The sequence below is a fragment of the Mesoplodon densirostris genome, chromosome 19, assembly GCF_025265405.1.
Source record: "Mesoplodon densirostris isolate mMesDen1 chromosome 19, mMesDen1 primary haplotype, whole genome shotgun sequence".
In the NCBI taxonomy this organism is placed as follows: Eukaryota; Metazoa; Chordata; class Mammalia; order Artiodactyla; family Ziphiidae; genus Mesoplodon; species Mesoplodon densirostris.
Genome location: NC_082679.1, coordinates 59,782,045 through 59,798,345, shown reverse-complemented (window position 1 = coordinate 59,798,345; position 16,301 = coordinate 59,782,045).

Here is a 16,301-nt window from a genome sequence, read left to right as displayed (position 1 = left end):
TGAACCCATTTCCCAATAGAAGAAGTGGAGCAGTGGGCTTGTGCCTCTGGAATTCACTTGTCTTAGCACATACCCCAACACCCAGGAGCAGTGGGTGTAATAGGATGGTGGAATGGTCTACTGAAGATTCAGTCACAGCCCTAGGTGGGTACAACATTCCATCTTACAAAATGTAATTTATGTTTTGAACCACTGACCGCTCAGATGGGGCTGTTGCTCTCATCATGGTCAGAACATATGGTCTGGAATCAACAGAGGCAGAGGGAGTGGCTCCTCTCACTGTTACACCCAATAACCCACTTAGGCATTTTGCTTCCTGTCCCTCAATTTTGACCTCCATTGTTTGGAGATCTGGGTTCCCAAGGAAGGTGTGCTCCCACCAGGGAGGACGACAGTGGTCCCATTAAGACAGAAATTGAAACAATCTGGTCATTTTACCAGTAAATCAGTGGGCAAAGTTTACTCTCCTGGCTGGTGCCTGTGATCTCGGGAACAAAGGGACATGTGTGTTCCTACACAATGGGTGATGAAGAAGGATGTCAAACCCAGAGCATTCTCCAGGGCATCTTTTTTAGCACTTCCATGTCCAATGACAAATTTTAATGGAAAACTACAACCTCAGAGGTGGGGACGATTTCAACCCTTTAGGCTATGAAGTCTTGGGTCACCCTAGCAGGTGTCACCCCTGAGCAGTTGAGATGCTGGCTGAGGAAAGAGGAAACATGGAGTGTGTAGGGAAAGAATGAAGTTTATTAACTTGCGACCCTTACAGCCTTGCGACCAATTACAGGAACAAATTACGGAGCAGCTTCACATCTTTTCTTCCTTGGTGTGTGTGTGTACTAACTTCTCTCTCCTCCTTCTTATTATTATTGTGTAAATTTTTTTTTTTTTTTTTTTTTTTTTGTGGTACACAGGCCTCTCACTGTTGTGGCCTCTCCCGTTGTGGAGCACAGGCTCCGGACGCACAGGCTCAGCGGCCATGGCTCACGGGCCCAGCCGCTCCCCGGCATGTGGGATCCTCCCGGACCAGGGCACGAACCTGTGTCCCCTGCATCGGCAGGCGGACTCTCAACCACTGCGCCACCAGGGAAGCCCTGTGTAAATTTTTTTAAAGAGGGTTAACTTTGCTCCTAGCCTTGAGATAATAGAATATTCAGATGGGTCTATGACTAAAGTCCAGGTGTAACTGACAGGAGATAAGATGAATAGTGTGACTGTTTCCCAGAAACGGATACAATGTCTGCTGGGATTTTGAAGAACGAGTGAGAACATCTTTTGTACAAAGGATGTTTGCAATTTGTTAGGTAGAAATGGAATTTTTCTTCCGGGAAGTTTAATCACGTTTAGAAGCGTGCATGTGCGTGCATGTGTTCACGCGCATGTGTATGCTGAATGGCCCAAGGGACAGACCGTTGCAAATATTAACCTGTTGTTTCTCAGATTCAAACACTCTTCTGTACTCAGCTTCTCATGCTGGGCTGGCACTAGGCAAACCCCATTTCTCATTTGCCAGCTGCCTCCTTACTAGGACCAGCCAATGGAGTCCAGAAGGAGACAGCGAAGCTAGAGGGGGAAGAAAGGTCTTGGCCCTTCCTGTCTGCTTCCTCTTCGCTTCCTCTCCCTTTGCCCCCCCACCCCCCCCCCCAAACAATACCTCTTCACCCCAGCAAAGGCTGGGGTTCCAGTCACAGTTGTTGATAACACTTGGTGCCCCTCAGATGTCTGCCTGGTACCCTGGCCCACAGGGCCCCCCACTCAGCTCAGAGACACTGCTTTTAAGTGACAAGCAGCTTTTTAAAGTTTTTTTTTAATGTGGACTATTTTTGAAGTCTTTATTGAATTTATTACAATATTGCTTTTGTTTTATGTTTTGGTTTTTTGGCCTCGAGGCATATGGGATCTCAGCTCCCCACTAGGGATCAAACCCACACCCCCTGAACTGGAAGGCAAAGTCTTAACCACTGGACTGCCAGGCAAGACCCTGAGCAGCAACTTCTTGTCAGAGGTCTTGAATTTCAGCTCTCCAGGGCCCTCCAAGCTTCTAAAGTTGAACAATTTGAGCCTCTTCCCTAAGAGTGGCAGCTTCCTGCATGATAACCTTAAGCGTTCTCTTTTTGCCTTTTTAGCTTTTTAATACCCCATTAACAGTTATTTATATTAGATTTCCCCAGTTAAAATAAGGGTGGCTTTTATCTCCTGACTAGATTTTGACAGATACGGACTCATCCTAATGCAGTAATATCTGAAATCATGGTCTTGGTACAGCTTGAAACCCTGCTTTTTCTAATCTGCGTTCAAGTTTACAACTATTAAAGTAAAGACGTTCAACCCTTTCCACTTCCTGGAAGTTATCTCGTGTCACCAGAAGTTAGCAGACCACTTTTTGGAGAACACTGCCCAGCACAGTAATGCCCATCGGCTTGGTTGCTGAGTCATTCAAATTCATCCCCTTAGTTGTCAAGCTACTTACTGTCCTCTAGGGCAGGAACTATATCTTACCTTTTTTAATTTACTCCTGCACCTAGCAAGAGATATGGCTCATATTAAAGGCTTTGATAAATGTTTCTTAAGTGAATGGATTTGGGAACCATTTGGCCTACAGAGCATGTTTAAACCACACTGCTGTGGAAGTAATGACCAACCAAATGAGAAAAAACAAAGACTTTATTTTGAGCTTGCTGTATAGCTAGGGAGTCAGCCACCATCACTTGTGCCTTAGCAGAGACTCAGGCAGGCAGAGAGTGGGAAAGCTTTACAGTGGGAAAAAGGGAAGGGTTAAGCGTGCCTTGATTGGAGGCTGTTGGCATGGGAAGGTTATAGGCGGCCATCTAGCAGCAGGGTATCCTAAGTCATTGGTTAGGGTCTTGTATTTTACTTTCTCTAGTTGGTCCCAAATTGGAAATAGGGAGAAAAATTAAGCAAGTTGTCAGTTACTAACCAAGTCCTGACCATTTGGGGCTGATTGTTACCAAGTTATTTTTTAGCTTCCTGGATTGTCCCTGGAGATAACCATCTGACTTCCTGCCAAGTCTGGCTTGTAGTAGGCTGGCTTCCTGAGTTGTTTATTATAAAAGTTTGATTTCTTGGGCCGGTTGCTGCAGGTTATGAATCAAAATTCTGTTTTTATATGTGGTCTGGCCATTGTCCATTTGTGTATTCAGCCTCACAATGCTCAGGTTTATTTCTAATCGTACTATAAAATACAACCATTTGATCATGTCTCTGAGGAAGCATGCACCCAAATTAAGGAGAGGATGCCACCAGTGGGATCAGGGATGTTTGTGCTCCAGCCATTAAGGGAGCTGTCTGTGCTGGAAGCAGACCCTTCAGCGGTTAATGCCACAGAGACAAAGCCACCAAATCAGGCGACTGAAACTTTTTGCCCTCCCAGATCTTGGGGAAGGAAACTGAATACCACTGGCTAATGGATACAAAATTCAATTTAAAAGATAATCATCATTTCACTCATATACAACCAGCCATTCGCCGACATTCAAGTTGGTTAACGAACTTTATCAAAGTGGGCTATTTGGGGAGGGAGAGAAGATATAGCTATAATAGTAATTGCAAGAAAATCTCCAGAGAACTTCCAGTGTATAATGTCTTTTATGAAGATACCAGTTTCTGCACTTGCCTTCCGAAACACTCTTAGATTTTCCGAATCCTGGCTTCAGAGAACACACAGGTGCCTTATCATTTGAGTCCAAGGTGTGTTGGCAGCTTCTTAAAAGAGAGTCTGTGGTCTGACCTCCCCTCTCCCTGTAGGCATAGCCTTCCATAAGCAGTTTACTAAAATTATTTGGTGTCTCTGTAAGTTTTTATAGAGCTATAAGCTTCTCACTACACGGTAAGTTCTAATTTTAATTTTAATCATTATGAAGTCATTAACCCATAAGTGGGCCCTGTTTAGCCCTCTTTGGACAAAGAAACTATTTACACAGGATACTACTTTCCAAGCCAGCAGCTCAATTTTATATCCTGGAGTTTCCTTCCAACATATTTAGCTTGTTTTCCATGTGGCCCTGTGTTTTCACTTGCCCCAGGAAAAAAGATGCACTGGTTTCAGACATTCATTGTAAAGTAGGAGTCCGTGGACACGCTTGTACAAAATCACACTGTTCTCCTTAAGGCGTATTTAATCTGGATGGTATCCCTCGCTAATTTCTCTTCCATCCGCATCGTCTGGATGGGAGAAAAGCCTGTCTGCCCATGAGTAGCAGGGGTAATCGTGTGTTGTTGCAAAATTGCAGCAGGATCAAACAAGACCATCCAGGTAATGAAGATGACAACCTGACAAATGTTGGCAGATTATGATTCCCAGCGACTTGTCTTCCTCCTCTCCCACTCATGGCAGGCTCTCACACCCACGTCCCCATCTCCGACCTCTGCTCTGATCATTGTCCCTGATGTCACTTTACCACGTATGACACCCATGTCAAGTTGATCGGTCCTTGAACCTTTGCTGCTCCCACCTCAGATTCTCACTTAACCTCATTGGGATGGCAACAACTTAAAAATGGATAATAACAAGTGTGCTGTTTGAGCCATAGACCAGATTCTGGAGTCCATGGTAACAGAAAACCTGAGCTACCTCAGGAGTATAAAGCACAAACCCACACTTGATCATCAGAAACCCTAGCAGGTATTTAACCAAGAAGGGAGCTGGTAATGGAGGACCCAGATGTTACCTGGAGGAAAATGAAGCAAGGTAGAAGCAGTTACTCATACCACTGCAATAGGCATGCGAAGATTTGTCATTAAATGTCAGCCAAGTGCCGGGAATATTTCTGATATTATTCGATCGTTTGTTAAATGTTGAGTTCTCACACTCAGCCAGGCACTGACTTGTGGGCTGGAGATATAATTTATTGCGTCCATTTTATCCATGAAGAAACTGAGGTACAAAGACATTCTGTAACTCACCTGATGTCACACAGCTTTTAAGTGATAGAGCAGTATATGAACCCAGATTTACTGAACTCAAAGCCCACACTCTTTCTCTCATGTCACACTACAGGGGAAAGCAAGAGACTAGAATTGGGAAACAGGCATAAAATAACCTAGCCCCCAAAGACCCTAATTTTTCCCAAACAGAATCTCACAGAATTATATTGTACTACCTGGTATTTTTTTAATATTTCCTTTTTTCTAAATTTACTTTTTCCAGATGGTATGGGTTAAATTCTGTTTTCAACATAAACGATTAATTTCATAAATAGGGTATTCTCTATATTAGTGATCCCGTATTAAGAAAGATTTCACATGTCAATCTATGGTAACAAAAAATTGGAAAAGCAATTATTTGATGAGTGCTCACTTGGAGTATAACTGTGTCATCACATTTCATTTAGGTCATATTCTATGATATATTACCTAATTTCAAAGCAGGGATTATGCCTCACTGTTCTTTGGTTCCAAACCAAGTTCCTCATGTAGGGCTTTGTAAAGAAGTAGGTATTTAAAGGTAATAGTGAATTGAATGGAAAAAAAAATTTTTTTCTGTTTACCTAGCCTCACATAAATGTTTTTAGTGACTGTGAACTTATTTAATAAATATTGGCTCCTCAAAGATTTTGCATACTTCACTGTTTTGCAAGATAATTCTATCTGCAGGCATATATTCACAAACTCAAAGTCTTTAGTTGAAGTTTCAAGAGTAATGGAGTAGAATTTCAGTACCTTCCCCAGGAGGTTAGAATTATAAAATTCTTAGTTTGAGATTTACTTCTCCCTTCTGATTTATTCCAGGCACCAGATTCTACTCTCTCTGTCAAACAGAATATGCAAGGCATCTGAGGCTGATTCTTCCCAGAAATTAACTCCAGGGCCCACCCCATCTGGTAAGATCTGGCTGGGGAAATTCCCAGGTAGAAAGTTAAAAGCAACAAATAGCTTCTTCTGGCTGCCTATGGTAAAATAGGTAAATATGGTTTTAAAAAGCCAGAGAGATGAACTACAGAAGGAACTGTTTAGTTTTGTAGCAGAATTTAGAGGAAATGTGAGGGACAAGGGTGGTCTTTCTAGCAAGCAAAAGGTCCTCAAAGTAAGAAAACGCAAAGATCAAATCTGGAGTGTTGTCAATAAAATTTGGTCTTAGAATAATTTTCAGGTAAATCGTCAAGGTCAAGGATGCAGCTGTAGACCATTTTCTGATTTTGCGATGTCAGATTTAAAGGTATGTCTCCGAGATCTTTGTTATGTAAGAGAGATTCCAAGAACCTTAAGGGGGGGCACTTTGTTATGCAGCAATACCTAATGAAAATACCAACTTTAAAACATTTGCCAATCTTATCTGTACGAGGTGTGGCACTTTGTTTCTTTCATCTGCATTTCTCCGGCTGCTAGTGAGTTCGGGAATCTTTTTTTTAAACTATGTATTATTTATTTATTTAGGCTGCTCCGGGTTCTAGTTGTGGCACGCAGGATCTTTAATTGAGGCATGCGGACTCTTAGTTACGGCATGCATGCAGGATCTAGTTCCCTGACCAGGGATCGAACCCGGGACCCCTGCATTGGGAGCGGAGTCTTACCCACTGGACCACCAGGGAAGTCCCGGGAGTCTTTTTTTTTTTTTTTTTAATTGAATTACAGTTGATTTACAACGTTGTGTTAGTTTCAGGTGTAGAGAAAAGTGATTCAATTATATATATTTTATATATAGCAATATATATATTCTTTTTCATTATAGGTTATTACAAGATATTGAATGTAGTTCCCTGTGCTATACGGTAGGTTCTTGTTGTTTATCTGTTTTATATATAGTAGTATGCATCTGCTAATCCCTAACTCCTAATTTATCCTTCCCCCCACCCCTTTCCCCTTTGGTAGCCATAAGTATTTTTCCTATGTCTGTGAGTCTATTTCTGTTTTGTAAATAAGTTCATTTGTATCGTTTTTTTAGATTCCACATGTAAGTGTTATCATATGTTATTTGTCTTCCTCTGTCTGACTTACTTCACTTAGTATGATAATCTCTAGGTCAGCGGTCCCAAACCTTTTTGGTACCAGGGACTGGTTTTGTGGAAGACAGTTTTTCCAGGGATGGGAGGGGAGATGGTTCAGGCAGTAATGCGAGTGATCGGGAACGATGGGGAGCAGATGAAGCTTCGCTCGCTCGCCTGCGGCTCACCTCCTGCTGTGTGGCCCTGTTCCTAACAGGCCGCGGACCAGTACCGGTCCTTGGCCTAGGGGTTGGGGACCCCTGCTCTAGGTCCATCCATGTTGCTGCAAATGGCATTAGTTCATTCTTTTTTGTGGCTGGGTAGTATTCCGTTGTATATATGTACCACATCTTCTTTATCCATTCATTTGTCGATGGACATTTAGGTTGCTTCTCTATCTTGGCTATTGTAAATAGCGCTGCCATACATGCATTGGGGTGCATGTATCTTTTCAAATTAGAATTTTCATGTTTTCTGGATATATGCCCAGGAGTGGGATTGCTGAATCATATGGTAATTCTATTTTTAGTTTTTTAAGGAACCTCCACACTGTTCTCAATAGTGGTTGTATCAATTTACATTCCCACCAACAGTGTGAGAGGGTTGGGAATCTTTTCTTGAATCCCTGTGAATACCTCCTACTGCTGTAAATTGGATAATAAGGTTTAGAAAAGGAAAAAACATGTTTCTCCAAATTAGCCAGGAGAAATCAACACTGTGGGATAAACTGCGGTGCAGATATTGCTGGAGAGAAATTTGAAGGGAAGCAAATAATCCCAGAATGTTAGGTTGCTGGCTGGCCAGTTATTACGCAGGATGGTAGTTATTGCATAAGATGGTGGTAAGACTGTAGCTGATTTCAGAACTGTTCAACAGATTATGGCCTCTATGCCCTTGATTCTGGGAAAGCTGGCATCTGGATTTTTAGACATTACAATCCATATGGCCAAATGTACAATTCTGAGGTGGCTTCTATCCTCTGTAGCAAAAGTAGCAGAAGCCCTAGAGCTTCCAGCAGGAATCGAGTAGGAAACCACTGGGCCAGAAGGCTCACTGGTGAAAGAAAGTGAGTCTGAAACATCTGTCCTCATGATGAGGCAGAGACAGCTGGGTGGCGGCAGAGGGTTTCAAAACACCCTCCAGCACCCATGGATTGGCAGTCAGTAATTTTCAAATCAGAAACTGTATGTTTCCAAGTGTTTATACCTGGGAGCCGAAGAGCAAAACTAAGAAATGCCTGAAGTCTCCCTGAGCTTCCTTTTCCCAGATGAAGAGATTACAAAAAATGAGAAGAACACGAAATAGATGCCAGTGATTCCAAAGGTGTGAGGATGTAATAATTATGAAGCTAAGAAAAGCCGTCTCGTGAGTGTGAATTATGCGTGTTGGAAGCTTATTGGCTTTAATACTTAAAAGTGTTAGAATTAGTACTGTGTTATTCCAAAAATTCTAATTCGTATTAAATCAACTCTGAATGTAAAAAATCGAATATAAATTCACTCTTCATTTCCTTGATGAGGAATAAATACTTTCTTCCTTAGGAAGAAAATGAAGAGGTGGAGGAAGTATGGAAAGCTCTTTCTTCACTGAACTTCCCTGAGAAGGGGCCAAGGAAGAGATTGGCTTCAAGCTGAAGAGTATAAAAGTAACTCTTTTAAAAGGTCAGATCATTTTATATGTCTCTTTTATTTTGACACTCTGTCAACTGGTAGAAGGAATTTCTATTTTTAGTCAACATTGAGGTATAATGTGTATGTGATAAGATGCACCCATTTTAAATCTATGGTTTGATGACTTTTGACAAAAGTATTCACCGGGGTAACCATCACCACAATGGAGATGTAGACCGCTTCCATCCGCCCTAGAAATTCCCTCATTCCTCCCTGTGGTCAATTCCTGATCTCCTGTCTTAGGCAACCACTGATCTGTTTCTGCCACATTATGTTAGTTCTGCCTGTTCTAAAATTTCATATAAGTGGAATCTTATAGCACGTATTTTTTTGTACCCAGGTTCTTTTGCTCAGCATAATGTTTTGAGATTTATCCATGTTGTTTGCACATTTCCTGCACTTCCAAAATAAACTGCTTGCACTTGAACCCTCATCTCAGGGTCTGCTTCTGGGGGAACCCAAATTGAGACAGCAACTCTGAGTCAGACTTTGGAACAATTGTTATTGACAATGTAAGGGTAGATTGGCAGGCAGACGGATAGATGATAGATCGATAGGTAGGTAGGTAGGTAGATAGATAGATAATACATAAAATCAAGAAAAGAATGATTGGAAAGGAGAAGGATCACAGACTTTTATCTAGAAAATCGGTATTGATTACATTCATATTTCTTACTGAATGTTTAAAAATGGCAAATTTCTTCCAAAGATTTTTATTGTGGAATTTCAAATCTATACAAAAGTAGACTGAATAGTATCATAAGTTTCCATGTACCCATTTTCCAGCTTCAACAACTTACTTACAGCCATCTTGTTACATTTATACTTCCATCCACTTACCCCACTCTATATTATTTCGAATGAAATATCATGTCATACCATTTCATCTGAAAATATTTTAGTATATATGTCTAAAAGATAAGGGCTCTTAAAATAACTATTATCACATGTAAAGTAACATTTTCTTTATATCATAAAATATCCAATTCAATGATCTAACAAATGTCATATTTTTTTTTACAGTTTGCTTAAATCAAGATCCAAATAAGTTCTCCACATAATCACTCATTGATATTTCTTTTAAGTGTCTTTTAATCTATAGTTTCCCTACTCCATCTCACTCTTTTTCTTGCACTGCATTTATTAAATAATTACTTGATATATTTTAATTTACTAAGATTCGGCTAAAACTAATGCAAATTACATTTTTGCTACCTTTGAGTCATGCAATTTATAACCCAGTGTTAGTCCAGTTCTTTACCATGATTTCTAGTTTTCTGCAGACTAATGTTGGAAACTTTTATTTATATTTTGGAAGGCATTCTTAAAATGTAAATGCTTGGAGGCTGTGGAAACAGCCATATGTATATGAAAGTAAAATCAGGAGCTCTCAGAAGCTAGATAAGTAAAGAGAATGAGAAAGCCAGCAATAAATGCCAAATTACTTTTTAAATCTCGAAATCAATCATGTCACTTTCTCTACTTAAAATGTTTCCATGGTTTTCCACCACACTGGGAATAAATTCAAAACTCCTTACCCTGGCCCTGTGTGGTTCAGATCTGCCTTTGTAATCTCACCTTATTAGCTCTCAGTCTATTATGACCATACAATCAGACGGCCTTCTCTCCAAACCTCTCTCCTCAGTAGCGTTTGTACACTTGCTTCGTCCTCTGTCTCAGTAGTGCTTTTTCCTGAGTGTAAACAAGTCTGCCCAAGGTGGAGAACTAAACAGATACAGACTACGCCCCAAGTTTAAAAACATATAGCCAAACCTGAAAACAAAAGACAAAATGTTCCTTTGGCCACCAGGGGAACTTAGCCCCAGTAACAAGCAGAAATCAAAACCATGTGGCCTGGGAATGCAAAATGGTACAGCCACTTTGGAAAACAGTTTGGCAGTTTCTTACAAAACTAAAATACATTCTTACCATCTGATCCAGCAATCACGCTCCTTGGTATTTACCCAAGGGTGTTGAAAATATGTCCACACAAAAACCTGCACACAGATGTTTACAGCAGCTTTATTCATAATTCCCCAAACTTGGCAGCAACCAAGATGTCCTTCAGTAGGTGAAGGGATAAATAAACTGGTCCATCCAGGCAATGGAATGTTATTCAGTGCTAAGAAGAAATGAGCTATCAAGCCATGAAAAGATAGGGAGGAAACGTAAATGTACGTTACTGTGTGAAAGAAATCAATCTGAAAAGGCTACATACTGGATGATTCCAATTCTGTGACATTCTGGGAAAGGCAAAACTATGGAGACAGTCAAAAGATCAGTGGTTGCCAGGGGAGGGAGGAAGGGTGGATCAATAGGCAGGGCACAGAGGATTTTTAGGGCCGTGAAACTATCTGTACGATACTACAGTGGTGGATACATGTCATTACACATTTATCCAAACCGGTAGAATGTATGACATAAGTAAAACCTGAGGCAAATTCTGCACTTCGGGTGATTATGACGTGTCAATGTAGGTTCATCATTTGTAACAAATGTACCACTGTGGTGGGGGATATGGATAGTGGGGGAGGCTATGTATGTGTGGGGACAGTGGTTATATTACAAATCTCTGTACTCTCCCCTGAACTTTGCTGTGAACCTAAAACTTCTTTCTAAAAATGGTCTTAAAAAAAAGAAAAAGAAAACAGCTGTGTGACTCATGTGAGGCTGTCTATATGGAATCACTCGTGATGATAGCTCATTTGAGCACAGAACTCTGGATTGAAATTCATTTTCAGAAACCCAGAGATCAAGAGTTAGTATTCTTCACAGACCCTCCCTGAAAAAAGTATTAAAGAATGGAACTAGGGCTTCCCTGGTGGCGCAGTGGTTGAGAGTCTGCCTGCCGATGCAGGGTTCGTGCCCTGGTCTGGGAAGATGCCACATGCCGTGGAGCGGCTGGGCCCGTGAGCCATGGCCGCTGAGCCTGCGCGTCCGGAGCCTGTGCTCAGCAACGGGAGAGGCCACAACAGTGAGAGGCCCGTTAACCGCAAAAAAAAAAAAAAAAAAGAATGGAGCTAAGAAAATAAAGACAAAGGTTGTGTCATGTAAGAAGAATTAGTGATGCCAGAAATCAGCAAAAATTGATTGGACAGTCTACATGTGCATTGATTGTAAGTTGTGTAATTATTTAAAAATTTTAAATATGCATTGATTGTAAATAGTCTAATTATCTGCTTTAAAAAATAACACCAGGGGCTTCCCTGGTGGCACAGTGGTTAAGAATCTGCCTGCCAATGCAGGGGACACGGGTTCAGTCCCTGGTCCAGGAAGATTCCACATGCCGTGGAGCAACTAAGCTCGTGTGCCACAGCTACTGAGCCTGTGCTCTAGAGCCTGCAAGCGACAACTACTAAACCCATATGCCACAACTGCTGAAGCCCGCACACCTAGAGCCTGTGCTCCACAACAAGAGAAGCCATGGCAGTGAGAAGCCCGTGCACCGCAACGAAGAGTAGCCCCCGCTCACCGCAACTAGAGAAAGGCCGTGCACAGCAACAAAGACCCAATGCAGCCAAAAATAAATAAATAAATTTATTTTTTTAAAAAAAAAACCTTAAGTGTACCTGTTAAAATTTTGAGTAACCACCAAAGGAATTGAAGTAGAATATAGTCAAGTTGAAAAAAGGAGGTCAAAAATAAAAGACAGAAAAAGAGGGGGGAAAAAGAAAAAGCACATGGTATTGGCATAAGATAGACAAATATATCAATGGAATAGAGGAGAATCCAGAAATAGACCCATATCTGTATGACCAGCAAATTTTTTTACTAAGTATGACAGCAACTCAGTGGGGAAGGTAAAGTCTTTTCAACAAATGGTTCAGGAACACCTGGATGTCTATATGGAAACAAGTGAACCTTGATCTCTACTCCCACCAGCGTGGGCTACACAGCTCTATTCATTTCTCAAAACTCTTTGAGCCATGTGCTTAAGGGGTGTGTGTGTGGGGGGGGGTGTTGTGTGTGTGTGTGTGGTGTTTCTCATACATGAAATAATACTCAATTTAAAAAATCTCTGTTCGGAATGATTATGTCCACTAATTCCCCTCAACCTTTGCTCTTAGCCTAAATGTTACCTCCTCAAAGAGGTCCTCCATTACCACTCCAGACCTTCAGCCCCTTCAGCATTCTGGATTGTACTGACTTCAGCCTGAGAAATATAGAATGTTATCCAGCCAAGATTCCTCATCCCCCTGCTCTACAACCGACCTCCATCCCCCCCGCCCCCCGCTTACCCTCTCTTCTTTTTTTTGTTGCACCCTTTCCCCTGTATGTTTGCCCCATTCCCTCCCACCACCTCCAGCCTCTGCTCCACCCATCATCTCCTTGCTTTCCCATCCCAGTCTCCTCACCTTCTTGCCCTAGAAATGCTTTCCAGGCTGCCTCCTCCAAGATGTTGAGGATCACAAAGTAAGAGGTAATAACAACACACCTGATTGTTAGTTTGGACTTTGAAACCCCAAACTTGCCCTGCATTCTGGGTGTCCTATCAGAGTCTCTGTGGTTTTTCGGTACCTGTTCAGGATCCAGAATCATTTCTGGTACCCCTAAAACCGAAGGCTTCGCCAGGGAAGTGGAATTGAAGCTGGATTACTACCTTTTGTTCTCTGATTGCTACTTGCTCATCCCCTTGGATCTGATGCTAACTCTGTCCTTGCAAGGTGCATATTTTAAGGAAGGATGATAGAAACTGTCCTTGGAGATCATAAAGTTCAGCAAGGCTGATGTGCACGGTTGCACAGGTTGTGCATTTCACAACACATCCTGCTAAGGCAGTAAGAGGGACCTGAAACCCAGCCTTCACTCCCCTTAACAAGCCATACATCCTTGGGACTGTGTCTGTCTACTGGACAATTAGTAAAATTGTGTAGTAATTTGCAAAAGGTACTAAAGAGTCTAGCATCCACCCTGAAACCTAGCCTGGGGAAGACAGGAAGGGAACTAACTTTGGCTGAATTCAGAAGCCCTGCAGCCATTCAGGGCCCTGATTTATAGGATTTTCTGAGAAGTTATGAAAGAAGCCGCCTAAAGGCATGAGCCAGTTTTCAATGAGGCCTGTTATCCGATGTTCAGCAAGTTACATGATGTAAAATCAGCCACAACCCCTACCTGACAATTTCCATCCATCCACTCAGCTTTGGCTAGAGAGGCCCTTACTCCCTCATGGGCCTCCGCCACCTGGCCTGTACCCAGGTGTTTCAAAATCAATTACCAGATCAAACTGAGTCTGCAGTTTGTCACCTCAAGCCAGAACACAGGTTCCTCCTTGTGGCCCAGGGCCTGCAGATCTGGGTGCTGAGGCCCCACATTGGTGCTGACTTTACAGTCAGCCCCCTGAGCAGAGCCAAGCGTTCCCCACAGGTGTCAGATGGGGATGGTAGTCACTTCTCAAGAGTCCAGGAGCAGCAGACATCTGATTTAGAGTTGACTTGAGCAGCCTGAAACATCAAGCAGTTATTCAGGAGAGGGCTGTTTTCCTTCTTACACCTCCTGGGGCTGATTGTCAAGGGTTTTATCCTCTACTGGCATCTTTTCAGAAGAGCAGGTGGTAACTGGCTTGGTGGTTGGAGCCCTGGTAGGAAACAGCTAAAATCAGGAACCCCTTGTCATAGATGAATAGAGCTCCCTGTGCACTCAAAAGTAATAGCAATGACCACACGTTTACCTCAGACTCTTTAGTCACTGCATGTTTGTCTTCCTCATTATACTGTCAATTCCCAGGAGAGCAGGGATCAATCTATCTTGTTCCCAGATGTACCTGGAACAGTGTGGGAACTCAAGAAAAACTTGTTGAGCAGGAGAAGGAGTTGGTAATGCAGTGGGTGAGAGATGAAAGCGAAAACCTAAGGTTTAGGGTTGAGACAGAACTCCCTCCTTTTAACGGTGTAGGACGGATGGGCAAAGCGGACAGCCACGATCTGGCTTGACATTCACACCCCAGGGCAGATCAGAGAAGGCAGAGTGGCCAGAGCAGAAACATTTCGGCTCCAGTTGGGGTGTGCAGGATATAAAATGTATGAAACGCTCTTTCCCTTAGAGTCTACTTTGTCTGGCATTGGTATAGCTATGCCAACTTTTTTTTGATTAGTATTTGTATGGTATAATTAATCTTCTTACCTATGATCTTAGGATGTTTCTCTTGTTGACACCCTCTAGTTTCAATGTCCTTGTGGACGTTGACCCTCAGAAGGCTGATAGTCTTGGTATCAGATAGTCTTGGTATCATGTCTCCTACATGGTGAGTTCTGGGAGGGCAGGGGCTGTCTTCTTTGCTTTGGACCCACCCCACCCTTCCATAGCTTCTCACCCAGTGCAGTTGCTTCATGGTCTACCAAAGTGGGGTTGTCTCCCATCTCTCAACAAAGTAGGAATTTCACTCTTAATGAACAGTGAAGCAGAAGTCACAGGACACCAAGACACAGAGATGGGTCTCATCTTCCACTTTCCCTTTATTGCATAAAAATCACAATGCCAGGTATCACCTGCTCAGCTTCCAGCCTCTGCCTCCTTGTGCTTTTCTTCACCTGACCATTCACAGCTGTCCTGAGAGGGGAAATTTCCTGTCCCTTTTTATCATTTCACTCAGGACAGAAATGAAAGACCTATGATGACACTGAATTAGTGTTCTCTTACCTTATTTGAAACATTGATGAACCACCTTCTTCCCAATTTTGCATAAAAATATAAATGTCAAGTGTAATTTTCAAGCAGGAGTTTTTGTTGACAATTTAAACACTGTGTAATTATAAGAAAGAACACTTCAAGGAAGGACACTGACACAGTACTTAAGTCTTCCCTCTAGCTGCAAATAGACCAGAAGCACGTGGGCCTTGGTGTAGCTCACAAAGGAAACTTGTTATATGGTAGCATCTCATGGTCTTTCTAGAGGAGGGACTCATTGACAGCTTCCAATGGACTTCAATAAAGCTTGGCACATAGTAGGTGCCAGGGGATGCCTTGGAATGAATGAAGGATGATTGCTTCTCCTCAGGGGCCTAATCTTCCCATTTCTCTTGATTACAACAGGTCCAGTGACTGGATGGATGGACCATATGCTCTGTAAGGTCATTAGCAGCACCCAGTGTAACTAAGAGCAAATCTCCCATCCCCTTCCAAGCTTCCATTAACACACAACTCTACACTAGGAACAATCAAAACATCCCATCAGCCTGACATAAATGGCTCGGAAGCCATGTAGCTTATCTATGACATCCTGACTTTAGGAAGAACAAGTGAACATTCATCTAGGATGAAAAAAAAAGTTTCCTTTGACCTCCCACTTCCTTTGGCCTCTCACCTTCTTTCAATGAGAGATGATCCTTGTTTAGGTCTTTCCTCGTGGCTAAGCCAGAGCTTTGACTGAGTCATTGGCGTAGCCTCAGCCAGCTATGGGAGAAGCTATCTGGAACTTCTAAACCAAGCCACTGTCATCATCAAGGTGGATGGCAAATCAATTTCGTCCCTTGCACTAGTTCCCATCAACTGATAGTGGCCACATGGAGCACAGTTCTGGAGAAACATCTGAGGCCTTACCTAAGGCTTGGTGGAAAAGAATTTCTGATTGCTCATCAATCCCTACCTTGGTTATTATTATGAAAAGTCACCCAAAACTTGGGAATAAGGCACAACGACATCTGTGATCTTTCTAGTATCAGGTCAGAGCATTGTCTAAAAGCCCTCCAAG